The sequence below is a fragment of the Chelonia mydas genome, chromosome 1 (genome assembly GCF_015237465.2).
Source record: "Chelonia mydas isolate rCheMyd1 chromosome 1, rCheMyd1.pri.v2, whole genome shotgun sequence".
In the NCBI taxonomy this organism is placed as follows: Eukaryota; Metazoa; Chordata; order Testudines; family Cheloniidae; genus Chelonia; species Chelonia mydas.
Window position 1 is genome coordinate 265,380,519 of NC_057849.1, and position 14,601 is coordinate 265,395,119.

General features: G+C 40.3%; 1 protein-coding gene across 2 annotated transcripts in view; it reads left to right on the forward strand.

Moving 5' to 3' along the window:
* CDK17 (cyclin dependent kinase 17) overlaps positions 1-14,601 on the forward strand; it is a 177,752-nt gene that overhangs the window by 95,856 nt on the left and 67,295 nt on the right. The window lies entirely within an intron of this gene.

Below are 14,601 nucleotides of genomic sequence, written 5' to 3' on the forward strand. Positions count from 1 at the left end.
ACACAAGTATTCTGACAAGAATATTCCCACTGGAGATTGTTACACCCAGGACAGCTTTAGATCATAGTTTTGGCAGGGATGGAGGAAAGCCCATGACAGTACAGAAGTTTCGTGTCTAAATAAAACCAGGCAAAATAGAAAGATCTTAAGTATAACCATCCATGCAGCCGTAAAGGGATTAATTCATGTGGAAACAATTCTGAATTTTCTTCTGAAATTTGATTTCAAGTATTTTTACATTGAAGGGGGCAAAATTTGCAATGAAAAAATCTAATTGTGTCTGTGTCCCTTGTTCAAGTTTTACATCCTCCTCCTGGTGAGATAGATGCAGAAGTTGAAAACTTCGTAGTTTTCTTAGCACAGAAGCCTATGTTATCACAGTGGTCAAGAGTCACTTTTACCCTCTCCGGTTTATTTTTGAAACCTGCTTGTAGTTCTCAGACATGGATCTCACTATGGTTATGCTTTTTATCACATCAGATTACTGTAATGTGCTCCTAATTAGGTTTGCTCAGGAAGCTGATCCAAAACTGAAAATATAGAACACTGCTACCCCCTTGCTTTGCTTCTAATTATACCAGTCCTTGAGATCTGTAGTGTTATGCCACAAGATATATTTCAAAGTATAGTATATCAAATAATTCATAAAATAGGCCTTAAGTGATTGCCTCCTGCTCAGCATTTATGATGAGCCCAGTGGTTGCTTGCACTTTGTTTCTAGATTCATACGGGACCAGGTCAGTGGCAGATCTTTGAGTTAAATGTCCTCCTGTAGAACTCCCTTTTAAATGAGGTCCGCTTGAATACTTTCCCAAGCTCTCTGAGGGAAAATTCACTGCGAAATGGGGAGCTCTCACTAATTCTTCAAGTAATGTCTCTATGGGTGCTGTACTTTGATCTAAGGTGGATGTGCATCTGGAGACTTTTGGTAGCCGTGCTCATTCAGTCGCATATTTGCCCAGGCTATCCTCCTGCCCCATACTGAAGGTATGTAGAGCAGTGTTGGACAAACGACACTCAATTCCTTCTCAGCCACCTCAGCTTGAGATGGAATGTCTTGCAACGCCTGCTTCATACTAGCTTTTTCTTTAGGGAATAGTTTATAGATTTTCTTATTTTAGATTTCAGTTAGCCCCCTTTTAGTTATTTTTACTAGTTACTGTGGTTTTAGGATTTTTTTTATTTTTATTGAGCAGGCTTCTTTGGGACTTCTTGTTCCTCTCCCACCCTCTGGGAGTCTTTGCTTCATCGAAGGATTTTTTCCCCTCATGGCATGGCTAAGTCCCTTGGATCTAAATGTTGCCTTATTTACCAGGGTTCTATCCCAGTTAGTGATGGTCACTCTTATTGTATCCACTGCTTAGGGGACACCCACGTCTCATCAAAGTGTAAAATTTGTTTGGGATTTAAGAATAGGTCTTGAAAGAACAGGAAGATAAAGCTTAGGCTTCTCATGATGGAGTGCTTCCTTTGACCTGCCTCAGACCCAGTCCCTGATATCCTTCCAAGTACAGTGGTCTTCCAATGAGCACAGTGCTCTGTCATCCTCTGCAGCCTGCTCATCCACTGACTAGACCTTCACAGAGAACAAGAGGATGGTACCAAGACTTCCAGAAAGAGGACTTCAAGATCCCCTCAAAGAAAGTTGGTGCCAAGAAGAGTAGGTCACCACAGAGACCTTGTATCCCAGGAAAGGTACTGCTGGGGCTCCAAGCTCTCCTGGTACCAAGAGCCCCGCAGCTAAGGCTTCAGGCACTTCTAAGTCCCTAGGTACACAGCACCACTCTTTATGAAACCGGCCTTGGTGCCACTTAAGTGTGATCATGGAGCTAGGGATCCTAAGGACTCTGCATCAAAGACAGCGGTACCAACCGCACGGCCTGCTTCCATGTTGCCTGTGGTACCCAATTCTGTGTCACAAATTGATTGCTTAATGCTGTCAAACCCAACGTCACCCTCAGAACCACCTTTCTCTGCAGGGGCCCACCAAGTTTCTGTGCATGTTCACCCTGTACTGCAGGAGTTTAGATTCTCTTGTTTGTCTGGGATGAACCGAAGTCACCTCTAGTAATGGATAAGGAAATACTCTTGCTACTGGAGGCCTTGTCTGTCACTGGTACCGCACCATTCTCTGGCACTGCCTGGCTCCTCGTTACCTGCTAAAAGAGACAAGCAACCTCCTTCAATACCACCCCTGTCTGCTTCTCCCGTGGACTATGAGGAAAATAGTTCTTCAGACTCTCAGATTTCCATTAGAGAATCACTCGATTACCAGCCAAGAGCTACCTCTTCTGACATCTTTTCTGAGAGAGAAACTCCAAGACACAGGCAGCTTCATCACTCCTCATTCTGTCTAATATGATCAGTCCTGGGTACCCCCTCTTTTTCATTATGGCACCCCTCAAAGGCCATATGGGGACCTGTAAGCTGCTTATTGACAACTGTTTTCTGGAGCACCTAGCTTTACCCATGGGGAGCACCCCAGCAATCCTTGCTCTTCCCATCCCTCTGCATCAGCCTCTACCTCAGAAAGAATCTTTCTAGGAACAAGGTAAAAGGGCTGATGAGGAAGGTACACCACAAAGTAGCATCTACTCCTTCTCCTCACCCAATGAAGCACCAGTATTGTCTCTTCCACCCCCCTCCCCCCACCAGTGCAGATGGTTTTAAACAGTTCCAGGAGCTTATGTAAAGGATTGTTGACTCCCTTCACATCCCCTTCATGAGACCTAACAAACTTCTTGACATTCTCCAACTGCCACATTATATTAGGTAGCCTTGCTGCTAAGCCAGGGTTTACTTGAATCTGTCAAAACCATTTGGCAAATCCCAGCCATCTGACTTCCAACATGTGAAAGAGCAGATAAAAAGTATTATTTTCCTGCTGAGGATTCTGAATTTCTGTTCACACACTCAATACCTAATTCTTTGGTCATCAGTGTTGTGAACAAGTATAGCAGGCAACACCATTCTAAAGTAACCCCGCATGATAAAGGCCCAAAATGCCTGGTTCTCTCTGGTCTTAAGAGCTACTCCTCTGCATCATTATAGTTCAGAATCAGCAATTATCAGGGCCTCATCACAAAGTATTATCACACAAACTATGGCACATATAACTCTTATTGAACTTCTGCCTCCTAAACATCAAGAGGAATTTGAGCATTGCAGAGGTCAGTTATTAGTGAGGGACTTTGTTACAGGCCTTGTTAGATGTGGCCAATATGGCAGGTTGCTCTATTTCTGCAGTGGTTGTCATGTGTTGTGCCTTATGGTTGCAATCCTCAGGAATCCCAAGGGAGGTCCAGAACACCATTGAGGACCTTCCTTTTGATTGCTTCAAGCTCTTCAGCAAGTCCACTGATGAATCCTTGCACTCTCTCAAGGATTTGAGTGCTATTGCCACTCCTTTGGTGTTTACATACCTGCAAACAAAAGGAGGTTTAGCAGGTCACAGATGGACCAGAGATCCTACCCAGCCCAATTCCGTCCCTCCACAGACCCCTGGAATTGTTTTAAGAACAGCCGCAGGTTTCAGAAAAGAGAACCACCTACCACCACCACCACCACCACTATTACTCAGCCATGATCATCATCTAAGCATTAATGTTTTGCTTGAGGGTCCAGAACCACCTCCCCTTCAGAATCTAAAGCTCCATTAGTCTGCCACCTGCTCAGTCTTCTTCGAATAGTATCCCATTTCAGGTGGCTCTTGAGCAGTGCACCACATTTTGGTGCTTTGGAGCCTGGTTTAAGACTGCATGCAGACCTGCAGTCCCAAAGGCAGCATTCACCCCGGAGGCATGTACTAAGGCATAATGTTTTGAGAAGATGTGAACCAAGGCCCATGTGGCTACTTTGCCTATTACTGCAATGAGTGTATTCTTCATCAGCACAATGGAAATAGGCTGGCGTCTGGTGGAACTCCCTGTAAAAGATAGTGGCTAAATTACAGTGTTTTATGTAGTGTTCACCTCAGATCTCCATGACTATAATAAGTTGGCAACTGTATGTCTCTTCTGGTTGTTCTTAGTCTTAAAAATATATATACAAATTAAAATATATTTTTGAAATATTTCTGCTATAGGGATAAACACCTGGAATAAACAACTGGCTTTTGTAAGGTGAAAGAGTCTTGGAACATAAATCAACGTCATACAAGCAATATAATGCAAGACACTCAGTCTAAAATAGTCGAAAGAAATATTCAGCTATCGTAATCTTAGATTTTTGCACTCGTAAGGCTTCCGAAGATAAGAAATTAAAGGTTTCATAACATCAGGCTCTGCATTTTCCTATTTCAGTATTACAAGCAGATTATTCCAAATGTTTGGGGTTATAACTCCAAAAGCCATAGTCTGTATTAGGTGCAGGTAAATAAATATTAATAGACTGGGTCGAGCAAAGGGCATGTTTGGAGATTGTGTTTGATAAGTGAGCATAAGCTCTTGTTGCTAAGTTATGAATAGATTTTATACAATGTGCCTTTGCTTGGAGAGACTTTGCCAATTAAGTCAATTGTAGTGTCATATTGTTCACATATTGTAGGGTCCCAAGTTCACATGTAAATAGTGGCCTGCAGAGTTTTATGTAATATTTCTAGCCTCTGTGGTACTACTGTATGTATGCTGATACAACAACATACCAGAATGGATAATAGGTACTGTAGAACAATCTGCTTCCTTGCAGACTCATTTAGCTCAATCATAGATGGTTGAAAACAACAATTAATAAAATTTTATCTCATATGATAGAAGATTCCAATTTTTTGCTTGCACTGGTTGAAGCAAATACTCCAAAATCCATATAGTAAAATCTGAAAGCCATCTAGTTCTTTTTCATCAGTTGAGCTGCTTGGTGGTTGAGGTTAGGTTCTGAAGCTTTTATAAGCTAGGTTAACAGTGCACCATTCAATATTAATAAATATAATGGAAATATTAAAATTTTCTTCTTCCTCTAATCCACCAGCTGAATTGACATATGTGACAGGGTGTTAGTTGCTAAGGCCCTGCATAAAAATGCCAGACAATTTCTGCAGACTCACTGGCAACCAGATTAGGAGAGTTTTGTTATCACCAACCCAGAAGAATAAAAGGACTTGGTGTGCTTTACTAAGGGTTTGTCTACACTTATAATGCTACAGCAGCACAGCTGCAGCGCTTCAGTGTAGATGCTACCTACACCAATGGGAGGGATTCTCTCATTAGCATAGGTAATCAGCCTCCCCAAGAGGTGGAAGCTAGATCAATGGAAGAAGTCTTCCGTCGACCTGGCTCTGTTTACATGGCGACTTAAGCAGCATAGATAAGCCGACCTAGGGGTATGGATTTTTCACACCCCAGAGCAACATAGTTATGGTGACCTAATTTTCTAGTCTACACCAGGTCTAAGGCAGAGGAACTAGGGAAAATAGGGGCAGGAAAGGGTTCTACAGGGAGCAACTCTAGAAATTGCCAAGGTCAGGAGCAAGCTTTGGCTGAAGTTTGCTGTTACTTAAGCTAACAATAAAGGAAAAACAAGGGAGGGGGTAAGTTTGGACCTGTTCAGATTGGGCGTGTGTGTACTGTATTAGGAGCAGGGTAAGAATATCACATACTTACTGTTGGTTATTTGCTCTCTGAGTCAGAAAAACACATCCAGATGGAAAATAAAACGTTGATGCCATTGTAAACCTCAACTATACCCTCTCCAAAGTTTCCAGTGCTCAGTTCAGTGCAACAACAAGGATGTTGTGGTTTCAGCAACGGCATCCGGAAAAAAAATAATCCAAGTAACTTTTAAGGCTGTGTATTTCATTTCCAAGTGATGCATTTTTGGACAGGGTCAAAAGTAGATAAGAACATGAGTGGGGGAAGCAGTGTTAGCATGTAGCTCTTGCCCCTCCCTCTTCAGTGTGGCTTTATAAAAGTTTGACTAGTAATTTGAGGTTATAACCTTCAGAGGTTAGGTCCTTTTCAGATTCTAAAAAGCAGTCCTTTCCATTTGTAGATTTTAAAATAATCTTTATACTTAAGCTTTTAAAATATATTATACTTGTACCATATGAAACACACAGAACAATCAGTAAGAATGGGAGGAGGTATTGTTTCATGGTGTCTGTGTATATAATGTCTTCTGCGATTTCCACAGTATGCATCCGATGAAGTGAGCTGTAGCTCACGAAAGCTTATGCTCAAATAAATTGGTTAGTCTCTAAGGTGCCATAAGTCCTCCTTTTCTTTTTGCGAATACAGACTAACACGGCTGTTACTCTGAAACCTGTCAAGAATAACAATCTGCTCTACTGATTTTGAAGGCGTATTACACCAGAGTTTAGGGAAAGCCAACTAGTGGAAAAATTGTACTAAGAGGACTAGAAACTTGGATGAGTTACACCACCAAGGTTATGACTCTCTAAATAAATGGTATCAAGAAACTGGTAATCAATTGTAAGCTCTTCAAGTTTTTAACTTATCTACCTTGGTGTTTGTAAAGCACCTAGCACAATAGAGCCCCAACTCTGATTGGAGTTTTTGGGCACTCTTGTGATATAAGTAATAGGTTTTGCATTCTTTTTTCAACAGGTTCAATATCAGAGACAAACTCTGTAGATTATCATCTTTCTGAAGCAATTATAGTCAGTCTTTTTCTAGCCTATGACGTCATAGAATATTTAAATAGAACTTAATTTTTAACAAGCTATTTGGTAATTTATTTACCAGAATAACTAAGTCTAATCCTACTACTTTTTCCAAACCCTCTTTAATGCAAAAGCACTGAACCTTTGGTCCTTACTAGAGTGTGAAATGTGTTTAGTATGGAATGTGCTTACTATTTAGAGTAAAGTCTCTAACTAAATCCTCAAACTATTACTTCTAAAATATTTGCTTTATCTGTTAATTTGCCAACAGATTGGCAGGGCTTCAGCCCTCAGTATTCTTAGAGCCTGATCCAAAGCTCACTGAAGTCAGTGGATGTCCTTTGAATCAGGCCCATGACTTATGCATGTGTTCTTTGAGGCAGATTCCTGGATCCTCACTGTTGTCGTTTTCTCTCTACCTTTCCTCACTGTCTTTAGTGTTCAATCTCCAAGCCAAAAAAAAAAGAAGTCTATTATTTCTTTAATATTTTATTGGAAAAAATTGTATTAGAATAATCAGAGTACAAGAGCAATGAAATTCTAACAAATGTAAAACTAAGCACAGCATCTTGAGTGAGAAGTAAATGTTTCTGGTGAAAATCAGTTTCGAAAAGCAATGATTGCATACAAGCTATTGCATTCTTTTTTTATTAGAAAGGTAATTAAAGGTCTGTTTGCTTTTTTAAAACTCTTGTTGAGGTTAAGCCACAAATGCCAAATTCTGACTCGTGATTTTTCTGTTGTCAAAAACCCTTGTGCCTTTTGCAATCATGCCAAGCTTCATGGTTGTAAGGGGTGGTTAGCAACATAGTTTAATGTCTGAGAATTGTTTTCCAATGAGATAAGCAATGTCAGGTTTTCTTCCCAATATTTAGGGTTTTAGTAAGGTTTCACTCTTTTCATATTTCTTAGGGTACAAGTAGGGCCCTACCAAATTCACGGCCATGAAACACGTGTCATGGACTGTGAAATATGGTCTTTTGTGTACTTTTGCCCTATACTATACAGATTTCATGGGGGAGACCAGCATTTCTCAAACAGGGGTTCCCAATTCAAAAGAAGGTCATGGGGGGTGGAGGGTCACAAGGTTATTGTATGGGCGTCATGGTATTGCCACTCTTTCTTCTGCACTGCCTTCAGAGCTGGGTGGCCAGAGCACGGCAGCTGCTGGCCAGGCACCCAGTCCCGAAGGCACTCCCCCACCAGCAGCAGCACAGAAGTAAAGGTGGCGATACTAAACCATGATATCCTTACTTCTGTGCTACTGCTGGTGGTGGCGCTGCCTTCAGAGCTGGGCTCCCAGCCAGCAGCTGCTGCTCCCTGGCCACCCATCTCTGAAGGCTGCACTGCCACCAGCAGTAGGGGTGGCAATGCTGTGATTCCCCTACAGTAACCTTGGGACTCTCCCACAACTCCCATGTGGGTTAGGACCCCTACAGTTACAACACTGTGAAATTTCAGATTTAAATATCTGAAATCCTGAAATTTACAATTTTTAAAATCCCATGACCGTGAAATTGACCAAAATGGGCCATGAATTTGGTAGGGCTCTCGGTATAAAATAAGAATATCAAAAAGAAAAGCTAGAAGGATGGGGAGCTACCAAAGGGTATGTCTGCTGTAGCTAGGACTAGGAACATGCTTTGCAGCATGGGTAGACAGACATGCTAGCTCTGCTGGAGCTAGCATGCTAAAAATAGCAGTATAGCCAGGGAAGCACAGGTGGCGGCTCAGGCTAGCAATCTGAGTACATACCCAAGGTCTCTAGGTAGGGCTGTACTCAGCCAGATAGTCCATCTATGCTACACACAGGCTATGCTGATATTTTTAGCCTTTTAGCCTGAGAAGAATTAGTGCATGTCTGTCTTCCTGCTCTCAGAAGCACGCTTCGAGCTGTGGTATAGACATATCCATAGACAGCATTCTCCCATACGGATATATTGTGGTTGTTAATTCTCTCTCATGGGGTCCTCTTTTCCATCAGGCTTAGAACTGGCTGGGATTTTCAGCATTTTTCAAGTGTCAAAGACAGATAATAGTTCTCCTCCCCCAGTACAGTGTTTGTCTGTGGTCTCTAAAGGTATGTAAAGTGAACTGCACTGACATTATGCCCCTGTCTGCTTCTGTGCTCGAAGGCAGAGGTTTCCTCAGCAGCTCTCCAAGTTTTTTTGAGGACTTTTTTGACATTGTTTCCTTCCCCCTCTCCCTTTAGCTTTGTCCCTAAACTATGGGACAAGCTATGCCTCTTTGGAATGAAGACGGGGACTCAACCTAGTATAAGATTCTGAGCTGCTTACGCAGCTAAGCAGGGCCCAGCTGGCAACATCAAAGTGTTCCTGTTCCCACATTTGCTTTCATATGCTCTCATTTTCCCCAGCCTAGTTCATTCTTTCTCTACTTCTGCAGCCAGCAAGCCTCAGGTCAGTCAGCAGAGAACTAAATTTGAGCTATGTGGCATCCCCACAAAGTGCCATGGTGTCTAGCTCCTATTGCTAAGAATAGCCCAGGGAGGGCCTTAGCACTAGTGCCTTTCGCCCTCTTTCTGGACTCACTCTTTTGTATCAACTCTAAGTAGTTTATTGACCCCCAAATGGTTAAAAACCAAATTAATTTTTTGCTATATTACAGTGTAACTACTTCACTTACACTGTGGAGCTTTACTGCCTTTTTTGAAGCATCTTGTATTGGCTACTATTTGAGACAAGCTTTTGGACTAGACGGGCTGTTGGTCCATTTTAATATGGCAGTTGTTATATTTGTATGAGACAACTAAATCAATGAATTATGTACTTCAAGTGGAAATCCTATTAAGATAGAATTTTTGTTATTGAATCCACAGTTGCTGCTATGCATCAGCAGCTCAATAGTGATGTTAATAGTATACCAACAATTTAGTTTTTAGTTTGATAGGTATAGACTGGCAGAATTCATAGTTTCCTAAGTTGCCAGTGTATGTTTTAAAATTCCATTGGATTTCTATAATATTGCTTGTAAATTTGGTGCTCCCAGTTGATGATTTCCTTAATAGTTCCTTAATTTTCCTAGACATACGGGTAAAGCTGAGACTGTGGATTAATCATGATTTTTAAACAATATACAGAGTAGCTCATATACAATAGTTTGGCATAGGCAGCATAACACATTTATGGAGAAAATGGTGTTTTAATGCTGTGGTTCTCAATCAGGAGTCTGGGGAGTCCCTGGGGGGCCGTGAGCAGGTTTCAGGGGGTCTGCCAAAATAAACCAGAGAGCAGAGCTGACATTAGACTCACTGGGGCCCGGGGCAGAAAGCTGAAGCTTAAGCCCCGCTACCTGGGGCTGAAAGCCAAAGCCCGAGCAGTTTAGCTTTGCAGGTCCTCCTGTGGTATGGGGCCCCAGGCCGTTGCCTTGCTTGCTTGCTACCCCCTTAATGCAGGCCTTGGCTTTTAATCTACTGGATATGCAGAAAAACAGTTGTTGTGGCACAGGTGGGCCATGGAATTTTTATAGCATGTTGGAGGGGCCTCAGAAAGAAGAAGGTTGAGAATCCCTGTGTTAATGGATGTGTAATTACATTGAAAGATATATATGTTCTGAAGTGGATCAACAATATGCTTTAGTGGTTATTTATTCAAGGAACATTTAATAAACAATGTCACCTTTTTCTGAAAGAGCCACCAGTGTGTTCATTAGCTGTAAATATTCAGTACTATGTACATTGTACAGATTCTATTTCATACTATGTCAATAATAGTTGACGTTAGTGAGAATGCAGGAGTATGAGAACCTCAACAAGATAATCCAAGTAAGCTGGGATGGCAGCTATATATTTATATCCAAGTTAAGGTTCAAGGTGATGGAATCCTATACTGCTCATGGCACCTTAGAGGCTAACAAATTTATTTGAGCATAAGCTTTCATGAGCTACAGCTCACTTCATCAGATGCATGCAGTGGAAAATACAGTAGGGGAATTTTATATACACAGAGAACATGAAACAATGGGTGTTACCATACGCACTGTAACGAGAGTGATCAGGTAAGGTGAACTATTACCAGCAGGAGAGGAAAAAAAACCTTTTGTAGTGATAATCAAGGTGGGCCATTTCCAGCAATTGACAAGAATGTGTGAGGAACAGTGCGGGGGGGAATAAACATGGGGAAATAATTTTACTTTGTGTAATGACACATCCACTCCCAGTCTTTATTCAAGCCTAATTTAATGGAAAGGAAATGATGCGCAAAAACATTAATTTCTGCAAAATTCTGCATTGCACAGTAGCGCAGAATTCCCCCAGGAGTAACATATTAAGTTGATATTTTGAAGATCCCCAGAGGAAGGTAATAAAAATTGTTTGAGAGAGTAGAATTTGTGTGGGTGAAATTTTATGGACTGGAATTATTAATTTGAACAGGAGATGAATGAAGGAGATTTGATGAAGTATCCAAAGTACCAGAAAAAAATGAAAACTGACCAGCTGCAACTAGGAGAGACGCATTGGGTCCCTCTTGGGATAATGTCCCAAAATGTATTTTTAAATTTTGGGAGAGTTTATACAAATTGAAATCATTGATAGGTCCCATCACAAGAGTAATCCCATTAACGTAATTGGGACTAATCAGTTATTTAAAATTAAGTACATGTGTAAATGCTTTGCTGAATTGGAGCCAAAAATGTGACAAAAAGCTAGTGGGAGCAATGATCATCCCTCATTATGGAAGTTTTTTTGTTTCTACTGTAAACTTCCCAGCATGGTGCTCTTTAGTGTGTCTCTAAGATAAACCATCAGTTTGACCTAAGTATGCTAGGTCTTTTAATTTACTTCTTTGCATAGCTGTCTTCTTGGATAAAAAAAACGAGGAGTCCTTGTGGCACGTTAGAGACTAACAAATTTATTTGGGCATAAGCTTTTGTGGGCTATAACCCACTTCATCAGATATATGAGGTAAAAGATACAGGAGCAGGTGTAAATATATGGAAGGATGTGGGTTGCTTTACCAAGTGTTAGGTCAGTCAAACGAGATAAATCAATTAGCAGCAGGATACCAAGGGAGAAGAAATAACTTTTGAAGTGGTAAGGGAGTGGCCCATTACAGACAGTTGACAAGAAGGTGTGAGTAACAGTAGGGAGAAATTAGTATTGGGGAAATTAAGTTTAGGTTTTGTAATGACCCAACCACTCCCAGTCTTTAAACTTCAGAGGGGCATTGCTGACACATGATGGTGAATATTTGCTTCAGGTTGGGGGGCTGTCTGTAAGCAAGGACTGTGAGAGTGAGGGGTCGTCTTCACCAGCAACTACATACCACACAACAAAAACACCAACGCAGGGACCAAACCCTGCTACAAACCCCGGTGACAACTCTGTCCACATATATATTCAAGGGACACCATCATAGGACCTGACCACATCAGCCACGCCATCCGGGGCTCATTCACCTGCACATCTACCAGTGTGATATATATGCCATCATATGCCAGCAATGCCCCTGTGCCATGTAAATTGGCCAAACCGGACAGTCTCTACGCAAAAGAATAAATGGACACAAATCTGACATCAGGAATCATAACATTCAAAAACCAGTCTTGCAATCTTAATTTCACTAGCTATGAGCACTTAGGCTAATGCACTTCTGCATGATAAAAATTACTGTTATTGAATTGTAGAATGGACCAAACAATCTAAGGTAGTACTCATAACAGTATGCGTCTAACATTTTTGGTGAATTTACTTTTTTATTTATACAAGCTGCTTCTTGGCCATTAATCTGTACTGAACCGATTTTTGTCTTTAGATTTTAAGTTATTTGGCAAGGACCTTTTGTTCTTTTATTTTTATTATTTTATGTATTTTTTCAGTGGTATAATATCATGTAAATCTATCCAAAGGACAATCAGAAATTCTGAAATAACCTTATTCATCCATCATAGAAGTTCATCCCATTAATGACTATAAAAACACAGTCCTTTCTCGTTCATTTTCATAGTCGTCTTTATGCAATACGTGGTCCATAAAAAAAAAAAAATATGTACTTCAGCAGTTTATGATAAGACAAATACATATAGAAGGAAATGGTTTTCAGCTGTTCACAAAAATTATTAATTTAGATCTATTAAAAGTACCTTTTAAAACTATGCACCTGTACAAATATAATTCAAACAAAAATATTATATCTTTAATATGAAGAATTTCACAAATCTAACAGTATCTAACATTTAAAAACTCACCATAAATAAAACTCATAACCAGTCAGTGTCAGTCTAAATCTCTCAGATCATCCCACGCAGCAAACTATTATTAAGCTACCGTTTGGATTTTCATAGTTAGCATTGTTATTTGTTAAGCAGTGACACTGAGATCAGAATTATACAAGACCCAGATGTCTGGTTCCAGCCTTAGGATCTTACTGTCTGAAAGATGGACAAAGGTCAAATAAGAACTTAATGGGAGACTGGGAGGGTGAAGATAACTTAGATCATTTTTTAAAATACATTAAGGAAGTGTTGGCATTATAATCATGTGGGTCAACATTTCTAGGCCTTGGAAAATAAGTAGATTTTCAGTATGAATTTGAATGAAAAACTGGATTGAATGACTGTTGCAGGTCATTCCAGGCATAAGGAATAACAATGGCAGAAGGTACAAAGATATGAATGAGGGAGTTTTGAGCTTAGTGACGCTGGCATCACTTGTGGATCCAAAGGTCTAATGTAGCATATAATTAGAAACAAGAATAAAGATTTGGTTGGGACAGAGATGTGCAAAACCTTGAAGATGAGGACACAGGTTATGTCACAAACACATGTAGAGCATATTTGCTTCATTCTCTGACAAGTATCTATTTATGAAAGATGGTAATGGAGGAAAACTGCAGGAAGGTTTGCAGCAGTGCAGGCCTGACTTTTCACTTTCTGTTCACTGTCTAAATTATTTATTTGGACAGTTTTTCCCGAAAGCAACTGACAGGAAGTGATTTTGTGCTTCTATACTATTCCTGTGGAAAATCAACTATTTCTTAATTTCATTTTGTTTTAATTATAAGCACATCCTTGTGCAGTTATGTCTATGTGCTTCTTTCTCTCTCCCATTAAACGTACCATAATCAGATAGCCAAAAGTTTTTACCTCCAAGACACTGGTTGAATTTAGTTGCTGGATTTTTGCTATATTATTATTTTGGTTTGCCTTTGAAACTCTGCTCTCCATAAAATACATACTCATGGCTAAATCCCTTCAGAGAGAGAGTGTGTCTGTGTTTCCCAACAACGAAGTTCTCAGTTCCCTCCAGAACCAGCTTCTGGCATAATGGAATAGTATCGCAGATTGTGCCCTATCCCAGGAGAGATGTGTAAACCTTTGTGATGGACATATCTGCCATAGGTGCGGGGAAGAAAGATTTCACAAATTGCACTCAAGCTTCAGTTTCCTATTTGGCAGCACAGTTATCTAATTCCTGAGTGACTATGCTGTGCTAGTGTTCTTTGATCTAATTTGTTCCTGTTAGTAGCATACATGTAAATGCAAGAAGAGAACCAGTTAGGGAAAAAGAAAATTGATAGAATCTATAAAGAGACCAACAGTGTACTTAACTCGACTATATAGGTTCTATATATCTCTCCAACATGTAAGTATGCATCTTGTACAATATGTTATGAAGAAGCAGCTAATTTTATAAACCTTAGGGTATTTTATATTAGAGGGCAGGAGTGAGCCCTGTGTAGTAAAGATTATATCCATGTATGTTTGTTCCACGATCAATGCATTTCTCTATTACTGGGGAAAATTGTTTAAATTGACAATATTTCTCCATTAACTTGGTAAATTAATTGAGTTGTCGGGTGTTATAATCTGTATGATGATATTGTGAGCGACTGACTATTATAAGACATGTACAAGGGAATAGACTTGAGGTTGCTGAGGGAACCGTTACTCCTCCCTGACTTTTGTGTGATTGCAATATCAAATATAACATTGTTGAAATAATTTTGTACACTTCTTTTCCTTGT